The 23,891-nt window shown below is 36.3% G+C and overlaps 1 non-coding gene across 1 annotated transcript; it reads right to left on the bottom strand.

The window, feature by feature from the left end:
• Window positions 1–15,090: 15,090 nt before the first annotated feature.
• Window positions 15,091–15,197, bottom strand: LOC128279548 (small nucleolar RNA R71). Its single transcript, XR_008269750.1, has one exon. It is a non-coding gene; the product is annotated as a small nucleolar RNA R71 (small nucleolar RNA).
• Between the last annotated feature and the right edge of the window lie 8,694 nt (window positions 15,198–23,891).

Genomic DNA, 23,891 nt, shown 5'->3' with positions numbered 1-23,891 from the left:
TCTGAAAGTTCACTCAATTTCAGGGTCCATAGGGAGTAAATCGATAATCTGATCTATGCTCTTAAACACCTAAAAAGAAAATCAGAAAAATTAAAAAGAAAAAGTTAGTAATGTTAGAAATAAACCAAATTGGAAGTAAATAATTTCACAAAAATTACTATGGCAATAGTTAACAATCCCCGGCAATGGTGCCAAAAACTTATAATGCGTAGGTTTATGCAAGTGTACACAATCGTTATCAAGTAATAAGTAAGTATCGAGTTATCTTCTCCACAGGGATTGTATTTGTGCTAAGTCACCTAATTTGTAAAATTATATTAACAATTTGGTAAATAAAAACACAATATAGTTGAAAAGTGATGATTAAAATATATTAAACTAAATGCAATGATCCCTAATGCAAATTATCCTAAATATGCAAACTATATGAATGAAATAGATTTTAGTAAAATTAAACACAATTTGCAACAATTATAACATAAATAAAATAGGACAATTACTTTAATTAAATTCAATTTATTATCAACGTGCTTAATAACATTCGGAAAAACATTCCATGGCAACTCGATCTTTCATGAGTTTGGAAACCACATTAGGTCCTTTCGGAATCCTTTATTATTAAATATGCATTTTAATGATCTTTATTTACTAAGAGTTTCTTAGCGTTCGTGTGAGGTAACAGGGACATGTTAGGTTTGAAACAGTTTAATCACACAAATCTAAAAACTATGCAAATAACAAAGCTTGGTTAGAGTTGTTATGCAACCTACAATTTAATCAAGTTAGGATCTAAATTGAGCATGCACATTTCAATTATGTGTCCACTAGCGTCGTCTGGTTAGGATCACTCAACTAATTCAGGTGCATTTAAATCACGTATGAACGAAATACAGACTTGATTTTAATTGAAAACATGATCGATTAAGGCACAAAAATTATAAGCATGAATCAAATAGATATTATTTAATCAAAACAATCATCCTAGCTTAAATAAAATTAAGCTAGCATTGTTGTAAACAAGAACAAAGAACACATAGCAAAAATTTTTAGATTAAATTAAAGAAAGGAAAGATTAAACCCAAATCAAAGTGGCTGTCACCTAAGACTCTGATTGACTAGGCTCCTTCACTTCTTTGCTTTGCTCCTTTGTTGATGGCTCTCCAAGGAGGCCGACCAAGGGCTCTTTAAGAGGATTTAATTGCTGAAATCTCTATAAAGAGATCATGCTAGGCGTGGGAAATGGAAAAGGCTAAGAGAATTTAGAGAGAAGAGAAAATGATGAATGATTAAGGATGATTAATGAGAGATTGAATGGGTCATATTTATAGGTGAAGGGAGGAGGATAGTTTGCTAAAAATAGGAGGTTTCATCTCTTCAAGCATCTTCAATGGATGGTCGGCCATGAATTGAGGATATTGAGCAAATTTTTACTTGATTTTTGTTCAATTTAAGTGCCATAACAACTCAGGACTGAGACTCAGTCAAGTGCAAATCTTCAGGCAAATCTCTGATTTCTTCAACATTGCATGGACTTTGTTCAATTAAACCAAAAAGTGGTTTATGTGGACAGCCAAGTGTAGCCAAAAATTGGGTTGACTTGGTCTCCAATTTGGATGATTTTGTAATCAAACAAAGCTATTAGACTTGTCCAAAATAAATCAATAAATCAGAGGACCAAAGAATAAAATTTATCCAATTTAATTAATTAATTAAAACCTAAATTATTAATGAAATATTTTAAAATGAATTATATTTTATAATTTTATATTTTATTAATTAATTTAATCATGCATAGCTTATTTTATGTCTTAAAAATATAATATGCTCAAATCAATATAAAATAAGCCATTTTATGCATGAAAACTATATAATAAAGCATAAAATCACATTTTAATAACTTCTATGTCCTAATTTCATATTTTCACATATTTCATTAATTTGTTAAATAATTACTTAGTTCTAACAAGGGATTTAAGTAAAAAGGTGATGAATTACATAGGAAAAATCCTATATATTTTTTAGTTTACAACTGGCCCTATGTGCCTAAAAATAGCTACAAACACAAGCTAAATCAAATACCATTTTTTAGGTTCCAAGTCATGTGATAGCTCTAAATTGACCCTAGTCGAAAAGTGGTTTCGGGACCGCTAAACCGAGTCACCGAACTATTTGAATATAATATTTATTGTCTAAAATATGTGAATATGAATGTATGAAAGTTTTAAGCTTCGATTTAGTTGATTGCATGCGAATTTAGTTAATAGGACTTATGTGTGATACTTTTGAAATGTGATAGGTTAATCTATAAGGATCTATTAATGCATGTTAGAAAATGCTTGTACTTGCATGTCAAATTACCCAAAATTTTAGGTAGTGGTCGGCCATGCTATGGGTTAAAACATATTATAAACATTTTGTGTTAATATTTTGTGTTAGAAATAATAAAATAAAAGGTTAGTAATAAAGTAATGGAAATTGGGGGGTGATGAAAAAAAAGGGAGAGTTTGGTTCTTCTTGGCCGAAAAACCAAGTAAAAGAAAGAAAGAAAGGTTTGAATAAGTTCGGCCATGCTTGTAACTAGGTTGAGGTATGTTTGATGTTATTCCATGAAATTCATGCATATTTTTAGTTGTTAGTTTGAATTCTACCTAGCCCATGGTTTAAATTTTTGCTATTTGATGGAGATGATACTCGGCCATGGATGTTATTTTTCTTGGTTGGTGTTTGATGTTGTGGTGATGAGGAATGAAGATGATTGAGTTTGAGTGCTTAATAAAAAGGATTGGGTGTGAGTGTGTGTGAGAATTTGAAAAGGATGGGTCTTAGCAACTTCATGAGGTGTTCGGCCATGGTGCTAAAATGTTGTATTTGTGTTTAAACTTAAAATTATTTAGTTATATGGTTAGTATAGGTATGGATGACCGAATATGAGAGCATGAATAGATGAAGATTTTTGTAATTATAAACAAAATTGGTTAATTGATATGTGGTAAATGTTAAGTGTTAAATGAAATGGAAATGATATCATATTGGAATATGTATATTCGACCACATGAATGAATACATAGATTGATGTTGCATATATTCGGCCTTTAATTAAGGATGTAGGTGATAGTGATAGATTGATGTTGCACATTCGGCTATAGGTAAGCATATTGATGATTTTATCTTGACTTAGATAATCGGCTAAAGGAGAATATTGGCTAATATGTTGAATTTGATTCATGATTTCATATATATATGACTCTAATGTCTAATGTATATATGGGCTAAGTACCTTGAGTTTCTCTTTGATGTTCAAAATGATTAAATCAATTTATTGTTAAATTAAGCTCAAGAGCAAAGGGGAACTAAATCTGATAAAGGAAAGGAAAAAGTAATTGAATAGCCGTTGAAGTCGTTCGACAACATCCGAGGTAAGTCTTCGAGTAATGGAACTTAGTTTATGATTTGATTAAGTCGTGACATATAAGCATAACAAATAAACGGTGATATAACGATTCTACTTGAATTATATATTGAGGTAATTGGCTTATACTTATGACGGGCAGCCGAATGCGTATAGAGATCATGTTATAAAGCGAATCAAAATCATGCCCTTTGTATGTGGCTATTGAGCCGAAAATGGTAATGGTTGATAAGTGTCTTGTGTTTGAATTCTAGTAATGAAAATGAAATATAGATGTGTTATGATTTATTGATATATGTGCATGATTATTCGGATGATAACCGGACTAAGATCCGAAGGCATTTGTGCTAGTGACTATATCCGGGTTAAGTCCCGAAGGCATTTGTGCGAGTTACTATATCCGAGCTAAGTCCCGAAGGCATTTGTGCGAGTTACTATATCCGGGCTAAGTCCCGAAGGCATTTGTGCAAGTTACTATATCCGGGCTAAGTCCCGAAGGCATTTGTGCGAGTTGTTATATCCGGCTAAATCCCGAAGGTACTTGGGTTTGGAAATGAGCGATCTTGCTGTAATAATTTCAATTAATACGCTCATAGAATCCAAACGATAAGGTATGTTTCGTATATGCATCGGAAAGTTGATTCCTTTTAAATAGTATTCGCTCAATTGATTAACAAACTTCCAGCCTTAGTTAGGTTTGATCCCCTGTGTATGAATATACTAGTTGAAGCGTGAAGTAAGTATGATTTTGGGAATATGCATATATGCAATTATTCATTTAGTCATATGAACGCTATACTTTAGTCGTAAATAACTTCATTACTTAAACTTACTAAGCATTAAAATGCTTATTCTGTTGCTTTGATTCTCTGTTTTATAGATTTTGTTCGTCAGCTATCAGACTCGGGAGTGTCAAAGTCGAAGTCGTCCACACTATCAAAGCCCTTTTGGTACTCTTTTAGTTGAACTTTGATAATGGCATGTATAGGACTGACCTTTGTTGTTAATCAAGTACCTTTTGGTAATGTATATATTCGGATAGCCATGCGAAAATGGCTTATGTATATTTTGAGTATATCATTATAATCATTTTGTATATTGTTCATTGAGTGGTATGGAAATGCTTGGTAATGATTAGCCATTGGAATGGTTAATCACGATCATTTTGGTGCTATGTATGACAAATGGCTAGTTGATTCATGGAAAACTATGAAATAGGTGAAATTTACCTTAAACTAGATGCTTACAGCAGCAGTAATGTGAGTTTGAAAAATTACTAAAAATAGTATAAATGTAATTAAATAATGAATAAATTATGTAATCGAATCTTGATGAGTCTATTTTCATATGAAAGAAACGGAACGACCATATGAGCCGTATCTTATGAGATGTTTAAGTTTTCGTGAAACAGGGCCAGAGCGATTTCTGGATCCCCTGTTCTGACTTTGGAAATTCACTATAAATTAACCAGAGATAATTAGAAGTCATGCTCTATATTTACAGATTCCTTTTTGAGTCTAGTTTCATTAGAAACAAATGGAATAAGTATTGAATCCCTGTACAGGGAGATATCTAAGTCATAATGCATGAAGGTCAGAGTAGTCAAACCCTGAAATAGGGGAGAATTTAATTAATAAACTGTACTAATTGGCCCGACCAAAAATTCTAGAAAAAAATTTATAGATGGATATATGAGTCTAGTTTCAGGAAAAATTTATGGAATCGGTTTTCGAGTTTGGAACTCGAGATATGATTTTAAAGTGACTATGATGCGATTAGCCGACTTGTCCGAAATTTTAAAATGAACTGTGTAAGCAAATGAATTAAGTCCGTTAACACCCCGTGTTCGACTCCAGTAACGGTCTCGGATACGGGGCGTTACAAGTCATGTATTAACCAATATTCAAACCTATTGAAACTATACCAAATCATGCTAAATTATACAAACTCACAATCAACCTATGAGCCTAACCAATATACCCTCATTAGCACCACAATTCAAACATAAACAACCACATAAAGCAAACAAAATCAACATGTCAACCTTATTCAATCATCAAATAAGTCATCATAATATCATGTTCACATTCATGAAACTAAGTTCACTAAATGTATAACACCCTAAATTTTGGGTTTAGAAGTAATGGGCCTTGAGTTTAGGATCGGTTAGAAGGTGACTTGAATAACTTAAATGTGTTTAAATATTTTATAATTGCACGTTTAGTTTAATTGTTAAGTGAATTAGGAAGGGTTGGTAGTGTGGAAACAGTCCTGGGTTCGATCCAGGGCTTTAGCATAATTTTGCATTTTTTTAAAGACCTTAAGCATTAGGTGGAAGGCTTATTAATAAGGCTTGGTAAAATTTGACACAAGGAAACGCTTGACCTAGCAGCAAAAGGTGTTGGTAGTAGGCAGGAAATCCAGGGTTCAAGTCTTGGCCTTGGCGAAAATTTTTATTGCGTATATGATTAGTAGGGAAGCTAGCATTCAGGCTTTATAAATATGTTTGGTGGAAATATGGCACAAGAGAGCCTAGGGGTAGTGGCGAGAAGCATGCTATGGATCTGAGAGGTTGCAGGTTCGAATACCAGGCCTGGCAAAGTTTTAAATTTTTATTCTTTAAGGAAACTGAGACTTAGGCATATAAGCCTTATAGTTAATTGTGATCGAATGGTAGCACAAGATAGGTGATGTTGCAGTGGCCAGCAGCGTGTTGGGAAGTTGAAGGGCTGGAGTTTGAGTGGTTTCATGCGCAAAAGGAAATTCAATTTTTCTGTGCAAATGCAAGGAAGGATTTCCATTCGGTGGAAGCAATTTGAATGCAATTGTTGGCTAAAATCAAGGTTACGGTGGAGATAAGGATAAGGATTAAGTGTGGATATGATGGTGATAAAATTGGAGAAATTGAAGGGAATTTAACTTGATGAGTTTAAGTCGATTGGGGAGTGTAGGTTTGTATTTTTTTTAGTATATATACATGTGTCATATGGGCAAGTAAAGGCATTTGTTGTTTTTGTGTGCTTCAGTCGCATATTCTTGGGGGAAATTTCTTCCAACCTCTTGACTCTTTTGTTCCCTAATTTAATCAAATCAACCTCTTCCCTCTTTAACTTAGCCGGTTGCTTTTTTTTTCATTTAAGAGTCGATTCATACACTTTGGGGGTTGATTTCTTATTGGCAAGTGATCTTGCAATCGGTAAGTGAATTAGATCTTCTTCGACTTTTGTTAAATATTTCTAAGTTATTTCATTTCTACACTCTTAAAAGCTAATTTTTCTTTATCCTTTCCAATACCATTACTTTCGTTAATCTATGGTTTCTCCATTTATTTCTCTTTCTCCCTCTCATTCAAGAGTGTGATTGCTGGCTAAGTATTAGTTGATGGAAAAAGGGGGTTCTAGCAGAGAGGTTGGGATAGAGGCTCCCAAGTTTAAGCGACATAAGGTGTCAGCCGTTATGGACTTTTTGCCTGGATGCAGAAGGGGGACTACGTCAGATTTCTAGTTACGTAGGCAGACCACAGCCGATCAATCTAGTCAAGGCAAGTATAGGTTGTTCTTCTGTAAGTAGTGGATTTATTTTGAATTAATGGGATGTGACTAATGGAGTATAATGTTGAATATAGGTTCGGGCGATTATGAATACTTGGTACTCTAGGTGATAAGGTGTGTACTTCTACCCTATGATAGCTTGATATAAAGCCTAAGGTGTGTACATACACTGCACACAAGTTAGATTGGCAAATCCCGAAATGCCAAAAAGCCGAAATGTCGAAAAGCCGAAAGTTTGGATACGACAGTCTTGCGAGTGCGCGAACACTTGTAAGGGGGAAATCGATACGTTGACAGAGGCCCCATAAGCGATCTCATGGATCTGGGCCGTACTTAGGCCATCTGGGCCGGAATGGGCTAAATGGGCTCGACGGGCCGTGGGCCCAAAATAAGCAAATTTGTTGATTTGATAATAAGTGATGAACTAGTCATGTTGGTTACATGGCTTGGAATTGATTTGGGTCAGATGGGTCATATGAATGTGATTTGGGCCTAATGGGCCATATGAATGAGATTGGGCCTTGTGGGCCATATGAATGAGATTGGGCCTAGTGGGCCATATGCATGTATGTAGACTTATTTGGGATTTGTAATGGGTTTTGGGCCTAGTATCTGATAACTGCTTAAACAAACATAAAAATTAATTAATTAATTAATCGTGACTGTGGACAAGTCATAGGGATAAAGTGTGGCAATGGGTATATGCATGTCTAGGATTGGATCTAGGAAAAGTTTGGTACTTAAGCGGTCTTAATGACTCACCTCTTCTTCGCTGGAATCCTACCTGGCACATAATATCTGTTCACTTTAGCCAACGGGGACTTATTAACGGTCCGAGATAGATAATAACCCATAATAAAGAGAAATTATCGAAATGCCCCTAAAGGCGAAAAATGACTCAAATACCCCTATGTGTTGAATGTAAGATTTATGGATGTTACATGTATACCTGCTGCATTCATATGATATTCTGTTTAGGTTGCATATGGGTTGGGAATTATGGAACGGAGGAAGTATATGAGGATCGCATGGTTGCTTGGCGACTGTGGATCCATCGATGGCTATTAAGCCCAATATTTGATTAGCAGCTCGCTGCAATGAAGGTAGTACCTCAACCGGGCTACCATTGATGTGTATTAGATGGGTGGGTTGATATTTATATCCCCACATGATGTGTACCGGGGACGGAGTTGGTGTGTAGTGGTTGGATTATTGGGGTGGGTTGTACAGCATTGCATGTATGATATTATTGTGATATTATTGTGATGTGGGCTTCGACCCAACTGAGGCTAATATGGGCTAAGGCCCAAAGGCCACCATTATTGAATTGGGCTCAAGCCCAAAATGACTGATGATTGCTTTATACTCATTGAAGGTTGAACACACTGAGTTTTCGAAACTCACCCCCTCCTTTTAATTTTTTTCAAGTGATCCTCAGTAGGCCATTCGATGGATGGAAGGACTCGGAGGTGGCCAAGTAGCAAAAAGTTTAGACTTAGTCTTTTATGTAATTTTTAATATTTTGATTTTAAATTATTATTTTTTATTTAGGGTGTAATAAGGCCTTTCCTCTGGTTATTATTTCAAATTAGGATTATTATTATTATTATTTTTATGATTTATATTTGTTAGAAGTAAAATAAGGTTTTTCTTAAACCATAACTGTTTTTTTAAATACTACATTTCTGCAACTCAATTTTTAAATGACAAGTTTTCATAGATCATCTATTTTAAATAAAGCTTCCGTAACTGAAAAGAGATTTTACAAAGTAATTATTATCATACAAGAAGGAATAGTTTTTTATTTTTTAAAATACACCTCGCTTTGAAAGCAACAAATACAAGCTGGGATTTTACTCAAGGTTTTTATTTTAAAGAAGGGTTTTCAAAGAAAACAAGGTTTTTGAAAAACCCTTCAATGTGACACGCCAGATTTGGGATGTTACAAAATGACCAAAAACTATCCACATTTCTTTGCCTAGATAGCATGAGTAACACCAAATAGATTTATACCGTTACAACCATCAACACAATTATTAAAACTTACCATTTATACATTATTTCATATACCAAAAGGCTCAAAACATAACCACATACTTATAAATATATTTATACCAAAACCCTATTACATGTCACTTATGATTGGGCCAAAATAAACGAATAGATACCGAAAGAGTTGTCAGATAGTGTGATCTCCAACGATAATCCAATCGACAGCATGAGTCAGACAATCTACAAAGAAGAAAAATCAAATAGAGTAAGCTGATGTAAAGCTTAATAAATTCGTAAAACAAAACATTATATACCAGTCAATTTAATTTGCAAATCATACTTATAACATAGAACTAACAAACCTTTGTCTTGTTTCATCACTCCAACTATACGAAATGATTAAACCTAAATCGTTCACATTATCAATACATAACATGTTAAGATTCACATAATAAAATATAATCAACCAAATATAATTCAACATATCATCTCATTTCATTTCCACTTCAATAGTTAACTATTTTACTCAGAAAATAATAGTAAATTGACTTAGGATACACGGAAAGGTAATGCTCACATAAGCTAACAAAAGGACATTAACTTATACATGATGCTGCTTACACAAACTTCAGAGAATTTGCAACACATGTAGGATCTCAAGCCATTGGTATGGTATCCATCAGCGATACATAGTACCTGCCAAATATAACACCAGCACGGAGTTCCTACTACTACAACACTGGTACAAAGTACCTGCTATTGAAATCACCGGCAACTAGTGCCTGCTAAATATAACACTGGCACAGAGTGTTTGCTACGCCCTAATGACATTTCATTGTATCCCAACTATTCACTAAGTTCACATGGGCGACCTCTATACTTTTATCCTTTCATGAACTATATAACAAGATCAATTTAATACCATCTTTTTATGACATAACATGTTTCAAAACGAACAAATACAAAAGTCATATTTTGTTATTCAAATCTTTGATCACATTTGCAACTTACCTTGATCAACCACGTTTATTATACATAAATATACATATAAATATATTCAACTAGAATTTAAAAATTAATAATCATAAGAACATTTAATACGAACTTACCTAAATGAAGCAGCTACCAGTACTAAAACGATAACTACTTGACAACTTTTCATTTCCCGTGATTAACGAACAATCGATCCTTTTCTTGATCTTTATATAATAATTTAACTCAATTAATCAATTCAAATATCTTAGAATATTTAAATCCATGTATTTGATTCTTTATCAACATTTTACTATTTTATCTTGAACTTTTATATTTTATTCAATTTAGTCCCTGAACCCGAAACTTACACAGTTATCACAACTAAGCCTAAAACCAAGCTAGTTGAATTTTTTATTTATTCATCTACAAACCATAATTATTGAAATTTCTCAAGAATCTCATGCTGAAATAATTATTTTCTCAAATTAGTCCCTAAACTTAAAATTAACCAAAAATCACTTTACAAAATAATCCTATTTAACAACCAAGCTTATAAATCTATCATTTAACTTCAAGAACATAAAAATTCATCAATGACACATATCCAAATATTTAACAATTTTGAAAAGCAGAGATACGAGTTAGCTATACCTAGTTGCAACGATTTCAAAACCATAAAAATCATATATTTTAATTAAAAATTAAAATATTATACAATCATATTTTAACTTAATTTTCCTCCACTAACCGTCCATTAACTTTCAAAATGTCTAATTACCATATAAGTCCTCCCAAAATTACTAAATAAACCATTTAATTAATAAAATTCAATAGCAATTAACTTTTACAATTTTTACGATTTAGTCTCTTTTCCTTAATTAACCAACCAAATAATAAAATTTTCAGACCAAATTTCAATTTACTTATATAAAAACTATAAATATTTAAAAATAATAGTTACAGGTTTGATTTACAAAAATGAGGTCCCGATACCTCATTTTCCAAAACCACTTGACTTTAGGGTCAAATCACTTGACTATTGTTAACTGTCCAATTAACAAATTTTACCAAATCAAAATTTAATAAAACACTATAATCAACTCGTAAATATTAATAAATACTATTTATGAACTCACTTACTAGAATTGTGGTCTAGAATTGTGGTCTCGAAACCATTGTTTCTGACATCACTGGAAATTAAATTATTACATAAAAGCTATTTAATTGTCTAGCTTTCAACCCACCAACCTCTAATGAGATTATAAAAGTGTATATAGGCAAAACATAGGGCAACATTAAGGTAATTTATTCCTAAAATAACCCTCATTTAATAACCCAATTATAGCTTTAAAATTCTGATCACACGGCGCATGATGTCATCTTTTCAGTCACACTTACGTCTCGACATCAACCTTATTTTCAGCCTTTAATGCTTTAAAGTTTAGTTTCACGACGGCAGATGTTGATGTCACAACATGACCGTCGTTCCTTGCATACTTAAGCCCAAATTAATGCCCTACACACTTAAATAACCCATTAGTCCTACCTGAGGCTCGAGTTGGCCTTATAGATTGTCGAAATACCAAAAACTAAGTCAAAATGCTTATTCTACCAAAATTAAACCTAAGCAAATAAAAACAAAAAAAAACTAAAAACATATAAAAACACTTTAAAATAAGCTTGTTAAGTTCTAGAAAGACCTTAATTTGCCACAACGAATTGTGGCAGATCAAGTTACTGTAGGAACCTAGGGCATACTAAGTCAACATGTCCACACTTGGAGGAACATTAAGGAGATCACCTAATTAAAACACTAACTCATTGTCATTGATAAACATAGAAAAAAGCAAACATACAAACAAATTTTAGAATCACCATATGTTCGTTTATTCATTTATTTTTCCTAGAAATTGTAAGTTGGTATTAATTATTGAAGTAAGATATATTACAATGTGAAATATTTTTTTTTTAATTTTTTTCTCGTACCTTGTGAATAAATCATTAATGTTTGAAAGTATTGTAGTAAATAAATGGAGGGAGAGAAACTTAAATAAGAAAATAACACAAATAAAAAAATGATTGAAGCTAACCATACGATATGGAACAATACAAACTAATTTAATAAATTTGTTATCTAGATTGTAAATAAGTTCACATTTGGGATGTAAAATAAAGAATACAATTTGGTGTCAATAAAAGTGGAACAAGTACATTATGAGCGGAAACATTTATTACAACACAAATTCAAACTTAACAAACTAAAGAATGAAGTATTTGAGAAAAGAAATTACAAATAACATAATCCTCAGAGTCCCAAATGTATGCCATAATTAGGTGGGTGTCGGGTATACCAAGGGTTCCATCGAACAAGTTGGGGTGGCGGCTCCTCATATTCATCTTCACCTCAACCTCGATGTTGATATCCATCTTCATCTCCTTCCTCCATGGTTGAGTGCATTTGGGTCATAGGTGCCCATCATACATCCCTCGTTGTATGACTAGGCGAATGCGAAGATGACCCGCCTCTGTAGAATAACGATGCTAGGGGTGTTTGCGACACTATCAATGGATAATTGTATAGTATCGCAAAACCCGATTAAGGATGAAAGGTGGGAATTGTCAGCGATACCGAATACGTCAGTGTTGTTGGCGACATTGGTGTGTAATATGGTATGGTGGGTGGCGGTGATGTGAAACATACACTTAGAGAAGGTGTTGATACTGTGAATGATGGTGCTTGTTGTGGTGCTTGTGTAAAAAAAATTAGGTTAGCAGCAGAAAAATATGAACCATACTGACTGAGAGGTTGCACCCCCATCAGGCCCTCGTGTAGAGCTAGAACATATGTTAATCCTACTGCGGCATGTTCTCCCAACCTAGGATTGTTAGGCAGATGTCTTGGCCTCTTATGGCGATGTTGTCTACTCCTTCCCACATCCAATAATAGATGCAACTTTTCATTATTCTTGAACCAATTCATATGATTCGAAGATGTTGCCAACTTTGATGTGAGTAATGGTTCACACGTTGGCAAGTAATCATACCTATGCCACCATATCTCGATGTAGTTTTTGTGGAATTTTGGCCAATCTTCCTCGAGTCTTGATAAACGGTAATTTATACATATTTTTATCCCATACTTAGTACATTGATGGATGATTTCTCCTTAGATTTGGTGAATTCGATGCTCCTATTTCTTTAATTTCATGTTTTATACTTAGGTGAGCATAGAAGAATAAAAAGAGCGAGAAACGGGCCGAAAAAGGAGAAAATGACCTACATGAGAAATCAACATGGCCTAGATTTACTCACACGGGCGTGTCACACGAGTGTGTCTCTTTGGTAGGATTGAAGCACAACTTACACGGGTAGACTACACGCCCATGCATATTCAACAGCCTTGACCACAGGCTGGAGTAATCGCACACAGGCGTGTCCCTGCCGAGCCCAAGTATAACCCTATTCGGAAAAGGCCAATTTAGAGGGCTTTTAAGCGTTCTAAAGCCTATTTAAACACCTGAGGAGGCATTTAGAAGAGGGAGGCAGAGTAGGAAGCAAGAAATTACTCAAGGAAAGTCGATTGATCCATCTCAGAAGCCGGATTCATCATCAAGGCTAAAAATCTCCCTTCAAGTTCCTTCAAGAGTTTTGGGTTTTCTTATGTTTTGTTATCTTTATTCTTTTGAGATGTTTTCTTTTATAAGTATGAACTAAACCCCCTAAATACCTAAGAGGAATGAAACCTAAGACAGATCTTGTTATTATTATCTGAATTGTATGATAAATATTTGACTTGTTCTTAATTATGTGTTCTTAATTCTTGTTTTAATATTCCAAGATATTGATTCAAGTTAACGCTCTTATTTAGAGGAGGAATAGACCCTGTTTAAGAGTAAAACTATCATAATTAAGTGGAGTTAATTGCGCGCCTAGAGATAGCGTGACAAGATTTTTCTGGATTAAGGTGAAACCTAATAAGGGAATCCATAGATCGAGTTAATGCAAGTCTAGGGTGTTAATTAGAAAGAGATTTCAATTATTCAACCTAGGGTTAGACGTTATTAGTCTCAAGAGAGATAATAATATAACTTATGGATTCCTACGGATCAAGTCAAATGAATAAATCGTCTGATTCAGAGTCAAATAACAAGTGAAGTCTAGGTTTATTTTTCCTTAGGTATTGTCTTAATCAATCGAATTTTCCCAAAAGTATTTTCCCAAATTTTCTTTCTGTGCATTTTTAGTTTAGTAATTAGTTTAGATAACCAAACCTCTTAATTTTTAGGCTAGATAATAAAAAGGAAGTAAATACTAGTTCTCGTGGTTCCTTTGGGTTCGACAATTCAGTTTTGCTGAACTATACTACTATTCGATAGGTACACTTGCCTTAAAAGTCTCAAGAACGATTCATTCATAAATCTTTAAAACCTGTTGCGAATATCACATATCAAGTTTTTGGCGCCGTTTCCGGGGAAATAGGATATTAGAAACACTCGATTTTTATTACTTTAGCCATTTTACTTTATTTACAATTTAATTTTCTCTTTTCTAATTTTTCTTTTATTCAGTCCTGACAGGTTTTTATAGTGTATGACTAGAAGAAAGTCATCGAGACCATTACTGTTTGATAGTGAGATCGATGGCACAGTTCGTAGAAATCAAAGAGAAATAAGGTGAAGCTTACGATACACAGAGGAAGAGCAAGAGGACGATACTTCTACCACAACCGAGGAGATGGCTGAAAACCAAGAAAATCTGCTACCTTCTGTGATTGTTGTTAATCAGAATCCTGCTCCGCACACTATGTATGATTATGTTAAACCTTCTTTAACAGGAACTGAATCGAGCATAGTTAGACCTGCTGTAGCTACAAATACTTTTAAACTGAAACCTAACACAATTCAAATGATACAACAATTTGTTCAGTTTGATGGTTTACAAGATGAAGATCCCAACGCTCACTTGGCAAACTTTTTGGAACTATGTGATACTTTTAAAATCAATGGCATTTCTGATGACGCCATTCTCCTTCGGTTGTTTCCTTTTTCGTTGAGGAATAAGGTTAAACAATGGTTGAACTCGTTACCACTAGGGTCAATCACTACTTGGGAACAAATGATCAAAAAGTTTTTATTAAAATATTTTTCACCGGCTAAAATAGCCAAATTACGTAATGATATCTCTTCTTTTGTGCAGATGGATTTAGAAACACTCTAGGATGCATAGAAGAGATACAAGGACCTTTTAAAAAGGTGCCCTCACCATGGGTTACCACTTTGGCTACAGGTTCAAATGTTTCATAATAGCCTGAATCCTTCGACTCGATAGATGATCGAAGCAACTGCTGGCGGAACCATCAATAATAAAACACCTGAAGATCCTTATGAATTTATAGAAGAGATGTCACTGAATAATTATTAGTGGCAAGTCATGAGGACAAAGCCAACAAAAGCAGCCGACGTTTATAACGTCGATTCGGTCACCATGCTCTCTAATCAGGTAGAACTCTTGAATAAGAAAATTGATGGTTTTCTTAGTTCTTCATAGGTTCACTCAGTAATGCAGTACGAAGCAAGTGGAGGTGGATCAAGCAATTCAGAATACCCACCCTATGGCCACAACATGGAGAACGAGCAGTTAAATTACATGGGTAATAATCCTCGATCTCAAAATAATCCTTATAGTAATACTTACAGTGAGGTTTGTAATATCCCGAATTAGGGCCTAATCGGAATAGTGGTTTCCTGACCACAAATCCGAGATAGAAATAATTATTTTATAATTATTTTGATGATTATGATATGATTGCATGATTGTGTGAAAATTTCGTGATGAAATTCTATGCCTAAAGTGCTTAAATTGAAAGTAGGGACTAAATCGAATAAGTTGCAAAACTTGCATTCTAGAAGTTTTTAGTATGAAATTGTTTTGGAATATTAATGAGGAGGTCTTAAATAGCAATTTGACCAATTTTAACTTCATGGACATGTGACAGCCCAAAATTGACCCTAGTTGGGATGTGGTTTCGGGACCATAAAATCGAGGCATAAAAATAATTTAAAATTTATTTTGATGCCTATGATATGTGTTAAATTGTGTGTGACATTTTTGATGATTTGATTTAGTGTTATAAATGTGAATTTCACTAGAAAGGGCCTAGTAGTAAACTTTGAAAGTATGATGGGAAGATGTGGGATGACTAGTTGATCATGCATGCAAAAATAAGGGATTTGCATGTCAAATTTCCCCAAAAGAAGCATAGTGGCCGCCAAGGTAGGTGTTGATGGGCAAGGGAAACATGTTTCCAACATGTTTGGTTAGTGAGTTATGTATGAAGAAATAAAATAAGAATTAGCATTAAAGAAATGAACAAAAAAAAGATGAGCATGGATGCCCCCCTTGCCGTGAGTTGTAGAGAAAGAAAGAAAAAATTTTGTTCATCCATTTTTCACTTCTTTGGCGAAAATACTAAGGAAAAGGAGGATTTTTGCTCCATTTTTGGTTTAGAAGAGATCTAGAAGGAGATTTGGCTATACTTGCATCAAGATTAAGGTATGTATGAGGTTGTGTCATGAGATTCATGCATGTTTTAGTTGCTAACTTGATGTTCATGTTAGCCATGGTTCAAATCCTTGTTATGCCATAGAAATGGTATTTGGCCAAGGTTGATATTGTGTTGAAGCCATTGCATGCTAAATGTGAAGCTTGCTAATGATGCATGTAATGATGGATTGACTCCCTTGAAATTTCTTTTTAGTATTCTTGAGTAGGGCATTGAGTCCTTTGTTTAACCATGACCAAAAATTTAAAAGGAGTATGGTGTGTGAGGTATTCGGCCATGGCATGCTCATGAGCATGGTTTATGCTTCTTGCATGTTAGTTAAAATTTGTGTTTTGGATGGTTATGAACACCTTGAAATTCGGCCTTGCACCTATATGTGTATATGTGTTTGCACATGATGATTTGGTTATGAAGTAAATGATAAATATGTTTGTTTAAAGAAGAAATGGTTGAAGAATGTTTGTGAAATTTGCATGTATATTCGGCCTAGTACTTATATGGTGTGAAAATCTCAAATTTATTGTTGATTTTGTGCAAGTATGACTAAGTATAATCGGCCATATGAGTGCTTCATGCTATGTTATAATTATTGAGCTTAAGTATGTGGATGTAAGTGTGTGCGGCCTTATAAGGGCTAAGTACCTTGGATTCCCTTTGATATTCAAAACGATTAAATCAATTTATTTGTTAACATAAAGCTCAAGAGCAAAGGGAACTAGCTCCAATAAAGGAAAAGAAAAGGTGATTGAATAGCCGTTGGAAGCGCCGATAATCTCCAAGGTAAGTTTTCGAGTATCGAAACTTAGATTTTGATTCGATTGAACGAAGTAATAAGCAATCGAAATTGTGCCCTTGTATGTGGCCATTGAGTAGAAATGATATTCTTGATTAAGTAAATTGTGCATAAAAGTTTGTTATGAAATTGAAACAAAGATGTGTATGAATGTGCGAATTATGATATCCGAGCTAAGCAGAAGGCAATTGTGCGAGTTGTGATATCGGGCTAAGCCCGAAGGCAATGGTGCGAGCTATGATATCGGGCTAAGCCCAAGGCAATTGTGCGAGTTGTGATATCCGGTTAAGTCCGAAGGCATTTGTGTGGGTTACCATAACGGGCTATGTCCCGAAGGCGTTTGAACGATTAGCTATATCCGGTTAAACTCAAGGTATGTGATTTGAAAATTATAAGCTTGCTGGAAAATTTTCAGTTAATGCACTTGTGAAATTCCCAACAACAAGGTATGTGTTGTGTGTGCTTTGCACACTAGGAGTAAGTGCGTATGAATATTTGCTCCAATGATAAACGAGCTATCGGCCTTAACTAAGCCGTTATTTGTGTATGAATATAAGAGTTGGGATTGTGAAGTAAGCATGTCATTGAGAAATTGTGCATATGAATTATTGTTTAGCTACTTGAATGCTATGCTTTGGTTGTGTGTAAATTATGGCTCAAACTTACTAAGCATAAATTGCTTACTTGTTCCTTTGTTTCTCTGTTTTATAGATTTTGCTCGTTAGCGATCGGATTCGGGATCATTGAAGTGAAGTCATCCACACTATCAAACCCCTTTTGGTACTCTTTTGGTTGAACTTTGGGTATGGCATGTATAGGACTACCCTCGATTGTTTTTAAGTTCTTTGTGATGTATATGTGTACGGCCATGCGAAAATGGTTCGTAAAAGTGGAGGATGGAATTTGACCATTTGTGCTTTGTAATTATATTTGGTTTCATGATGTGATTATGGTTTGGAATGAGAGTGTTGGTCACATGATCAGCCATTGGAATGGCTAAATATGATCATATGTGGACCTATGTATGTCAAAATTATAGTTGGCCCATGGAAACCACAAGATAGGTAAAGTTTACCTTGAAAATAGATGCTGGCAGCAGCAGTGGTGCGGATTTGAAAAATCGCCAAAATTTGTAGGAATGGTATTAAATAGTGAATAAGTTATGTAAACGAACCTTGACGAGTCTATTTTCATATGAAAGTAACGAAATGATCATATGAACAGTATACCGAGAGATATTAAAGTTCTCGTGAGACAGACCCAGAACAGTTTCTGGGTCCCCTGTCGCGACTTTGAAAATTTACTATAAATTATCCAGAAATAATTAGAAGTCATCCATTATATGTACAGATTGCATTTTGAGTCTAGTTTCATTAGAAATAAACGGTACCAGTATTAAAGCCCTGCACAGAGAGATATTCAAGTTGTAACGCATGAAGGTCAGTGTAGTCGACCCCTGTAACATGGGTGACTTTAACTAATAAACTGTACCAATTGGCCTGACCAAAAATTCTAGAAATAAATCCATGGCTGGATATATGAGTCTAAATTCAGGGAAAATTTACAGAATCAGTTTCTGAGTTTTGAAACTCGAGATATGATTTTTAAGGCGGCAGTGACGCAGTTTTCTAACCTGTCTGGAAATGCCAAATTGGTCGGTACTTTAAGAGGATTTGTCTCGTTAACCCCTCGTGTCCGACACCGGCGATGGTCTCGGGTTCGGGGTGTTACAATTTTATTGGTATCAGAGCCACGGTTTAGTCGATTCTAGGACTACCGTGATATGTTTGGGGTCTAGCTATACATGCCATTAAGTGATAATTGATAGTGTGGTGATTTCTGACATTCTGAATTTGTGTTTGTTTATAGCAATGGATCCCGATCCCAACCGAGCAATAGCTGATGATGTGGAGAGTGTGGCGCTGCTCGCGCAAGGGACAAATGGCGGACTCTCAATCTATGGCCACAATCCGAATGATGGGGCTAGGCAAGCCTTTTATAGCGTGATGAATGATTGGTTCAACCAATACATTCGAACTAACACTACTGTTCCACAACCTCCATTCCCGACTAATGCAACCCCGCAGACCTACAATACCTCCCAGAATCGACCAAATAAGGTCAAGTAAGCCCCATCGACAGGATTCGAAAACATGGGGCCACTGAATTTAAAGCTACGGATGACGACGATGCCGAGCAAGCTGAATTTTGGTTGGACAACACTATCCGGGTGCTCGATGAGCTATCTTGTACACCCGATGAGTGCTTAAAGTGTACTATCTCCTTGCTACGCGATTTCGCCTACTATTGGTGGAGTACTCGACTTCGGTTGTGCCTAGGAGCAAGTAACTTGGGAGTTTTTCCAAACCGAGTTCAAAGAAGTATATCAGTCAGAGATTCATCGACCAAAAACGAAAGGAATTTCTTGATCTTAAGCAAGGCTCTATGTCCGTTACTGACTACGAGCGAAAATTTGTTAGACTTAGTAGATACGCTCGGGAATGTGTTTCGTCTGAAGCTATTATGTGTAAACGCTTCGAGGATGGGCTGAATGATGATATAAGGATGTTTGTTGGCATTCTCGAAATACGAGAGTTCGTAGTACTTGTTGAGCGAGCTTGTAAAGCCGAAGAGCTTAGAAAGGAGAATCAAAAAGTTAATGTGGGAACTGGAGAATTTCGAAAAAGGTCCTCGGGAAAGTCTCTTCAACAGGCATCGAAGAGATTTCGAGAAGATGTGAGCCGGTCTAGAGGCACTTCAGTCTCCGGTGTTGGGAATGATCGTCGAAACCGAATAGAGTGTCAGCATTGTGGCAAATGGCATTCGGGGAGCTGTAGGTTCCGTGATCGCTCCTGCTATAAGTGTGGATCGGCCGACCACTTTATCAAGGATTGCCCGAGGTTGCTTGAACAAAATGTAAGTCAGAGTGGAAACTCGGGTGCTACCACTGCTCGAAGTAGGCCATCCAGAAATATGGGCAATGCTAGTGGCGGTCAGAGAGGGTCGAGAGATGCTACAACAAGACCCGAGGCTCGTGCTCTGCTAGGACTTATGCCATCTGGCAAGACGCGAGGATCTTTGCCTCACCGATGTCATTACCGGTACTTTCACTCTTTTCGACACTAATGTGATTGCTTTGATTGACCTGGTTCTACTCATTCTTATATATGCGAAACCTTAGCATCCAAAGAAGACTTTGCCTATTGAGTCTATTGAGTTTGTAATTGGTGTCAAACCCCTTGGGTCATTACGTGCTTGTCAACAAAGTGTGTAAGAAAAGTCCCCTAGTATTTCGAGGTTCTTGTTTTCCGGCAGACTTGATGCTTTTGCCGTTCAACGAATTCGACGTTATTCTTGGTTTGGATTGGTTGACCATGCACGATGCTATTGTAAATTGCAAAAGCAAGACTATCGATCTGAGGTGCGTGAATAACGAGATAATTCGGGTTGAGTCTACGGACTTAAAGGGGTTGCCGGTGTAATATCGCAATGTTGGCCCGAAATATGTAAGAAAAGGGTGAAGCGTACCTTGCGTATGTGCTCGATGACAAGGAGTCGAAAAGAAACCCGAATCTGTGCTGGTTTATGAATACCGGATGTTTTCCTGAAGAATTGTCGGGTTTGCCACTGTTCGGAAATAGAGTTTGGCATCGAATTGGTACCGGTACCACTCCAATTCGATAGCTCCGTATCGTATGGCACCAACGGAATTAAAGGAGTTGAAAGCTCGGTTGCAAGAATTGGTGGATAGAGGTTTTGCTCGTCGAGTTTTTCACCTTGGGTGCGCCGGTGTTGTTTGTGAAAAGAAGGATGGAACCATGAGGTGTGCATCGACTATCGTCGACTTAATAAAGCGGCGATAAAGAACAAATATCCGTTATGCGTATCGACGATTTGTTCGATCAACTGAAGAACCTCGGTGTTCTCGAAAATTGATTTGAGAACGGCTATTATCGATTCTGAATTCGAGATGCGGCGTACCAAGGCGCCTTGAGCGAGATATGGTCACTACGAGTTCCTAGTGATGCCGTTTGGGCTTACAAATGCCCTGCGGTATTTATGGATTTGATGAATCGAATCTTGAGACCATATTTGGATCGGTTCGTAGTCGTGTTCATTGATGACATCTTGGTCTATTCAAGAAATGAGACCGAACATTTGAACACCGAGGTTAGTCTTTGCAAATTTTACGGGATAAGCAATTATATGCTAAGTTCAACAAGTGTGAGTTCGGTTAAGAGAGGTTAGCTTCTTGGGGCATGTGGTATCTGCATCGGGTATTTGAGTTGACCGAACAAAATTTCAGCCATACTTAGCTGGAAGCCTCAGAAATATTACCGAGGTTCGAGCTTTTTGGGGCTTGCGGTTATTACCGACGATTTGTAAAGGTTTCTCAACGATAGCCACGCCAATGACGGCTTACTCCACAAGGATGTTAAGTTGAATGGACAGAGAAATGTTAGAAAAGTTTCGATCAACTGAAAACTTATTTGGTGAAGCCCCAATTCTAGTGCAACCCGAATCGGCAAAGAGTTTGTCATCTATAGTGACGCCTCCTACTTGGGTTAGGTTGCGTATTGATGCAAGAAGGTCGAGTTGTGGCCTATCGTCGAGGCAATTAAAGCCACATGAGAAAAATTATCCCACCCATGATCTCGAATTGGTCGCCATCGATTTGCCTTAAAGATATGGCGACATTACTTAGTTGGTGAGAAGTGCCATGTGTATTCGGATCACAAAAGTCTCAAATATTTGATGACTCAAAGAGACTTAAATCTGCGACAAAGATGTTGGCTCGAGCTGTTAAAGGATTATGAGCTGGTCATTGACTATCACCCGGGAAAGGCTAATGTGGTTGCGGATGCCTTAAGTCGTAAATCACTATTCGCTTTACGAGCGATGAATGCATGCCTGTCTGTTCTACCCGACAATGTGTTAGTGGCTGAATTGAAAGCCAAACCATTATTGATACGTCAAATTCGTGAAGCTCAGAAAGTCGATGATGAGTTGGTTGCAAAACGGGCTGAGTGTGTTCCGAACAAGGACTCGGAATTTTAAATCGATGATGACGATTATTTGAGGTTCAGAAGTCATCTGTGTGTTCCAAAGAATTCGGAACTTATTTCGATAATTCTGAACGAAGCCCATTGTAGCCGAATGGCAATCCATCCGGGGAGTACGAAGATGTACAACGATTTGAAATGTCGGTTTTGGTGGCATGGTATGAAATGAGACATCTCTGACTTTGTTTCGAGATGTTTAATATGTCAACAAGTGAAAGCGGAACATCAAGTGCCTTCAGGATTACTTCAGCCGATCACGATACCCGAGTGGAAATGGGATCGAGTCACAATGCACTTTGTATCCGGACTGCCATTGTCAACGAGTAAGAAGGATGCGGTTTGGGTCGTGGTAGATAGATTGACTAAGTCGGCTCACTTTGTCCCCGTACGTACGGATTTTTCAATGGACAAACTAGCCGAATTGTACGTTTCTCAGATTGTGAGATTACACGGGGTGCCTATTTCCATCGTGTCGGATAGAGATCCGAGATTTACCTCACGATTTTGGAAGAAGTTGCAAGAAGCTTTGGGTACCAAGTTGCATTTCAGCACCGCCTTTCACCCCCAAACCGATGGTCAATCCGAGCGGATAATTCAAATACTTGAGGATATGTTGAGATGTTGCATCCTCGAGTTCGATGGTTCATGGGAACGGTATTTGCCTTTGATTGAATTCGCTACAACAATAGTTTTCAATCAAGTATTAAGATGGCACCCTACGAGGCTTTGTACGATCGTAAATGCCGTACACCATTGTTTTGGACCGAGCTCGGTGAAAGCAAAATTTTCGGGTGGATTTGATTAGAGATCTTTGAGCAGAAAGTGAAAGTAATCCGTGAAAGTCGAAGATAGCCTCCGACCGCCAGAAGTCGTACGCGGATCTGAAGCGTAAAGACATCGAGCATCAGGTGGGGGATAAAGTGTTTCTCAAGGTTTCACCTTGGAAAAAGATACTCAGATTCGGCATTAAGGGCAAGTTGAGCCCGAGGTTCATTGGGCCATATGAGATATCCGAGCGAGTCGGTCCGATTGCATATCGTTTGATTTTGCCCCTCGAACTCGAAAAGATTCACGATGTCTTTCATGTTTCGATGCTTGACGCTATAGATCCGATCCATCGCACGTGATTAGTCCATCGAGGTTGAAATTCAAGCCAATATGAGTTATGAGGAAGAACCGATTCGTATCCTATCACGTGAAGTGAAAGAGTTGCGAAACAAGGGGTTCCGCTAGTGAAAGTGTTATGGCTCAAACACGGGATAGAAGAAGCTACTTGGGAAACCGAGAACTCTATGAAAGAGCGATACCCAACCCTATTTACGGTAAGATTTTTGGGACGAAAAATTCTTAAGTGGGGAGAGTTGTGACACCAAAATTGACCCTAGTCGGGATGTGGTTTGGGACCACAAAATCGAGGCATAATAATAATTTAAAATTTATTTTGATGCCTATGATATGTGTTAAATTGTGTGTGACATTTTGATGATTTGATTTAGTGTTATAAATGTGAATTTCACTAGAAAGGGCCTAGTAGTAAACTTTGAAA

This window comes from Gossypium arboreum, chromosome 8, assembly GCF_025698485.1.
Source record: "Gossypium arboreum isolate Shixiya-1 chromosome 8, ASM2569848v2, whole genome shotgun sequence".
Classification (NCBI taxonomy): domain Eukaryota; kingdom Viridiplantae; phylum Streptophyta; class Magnoliopsida; order Malvales; family Malvaceae; genus Gossypium; species Gossypium arboreum.
Note: the sequence above shows the minus strand (reverse complement) of the source record. Positions and strands in the feature narration are given on the sequence as shown.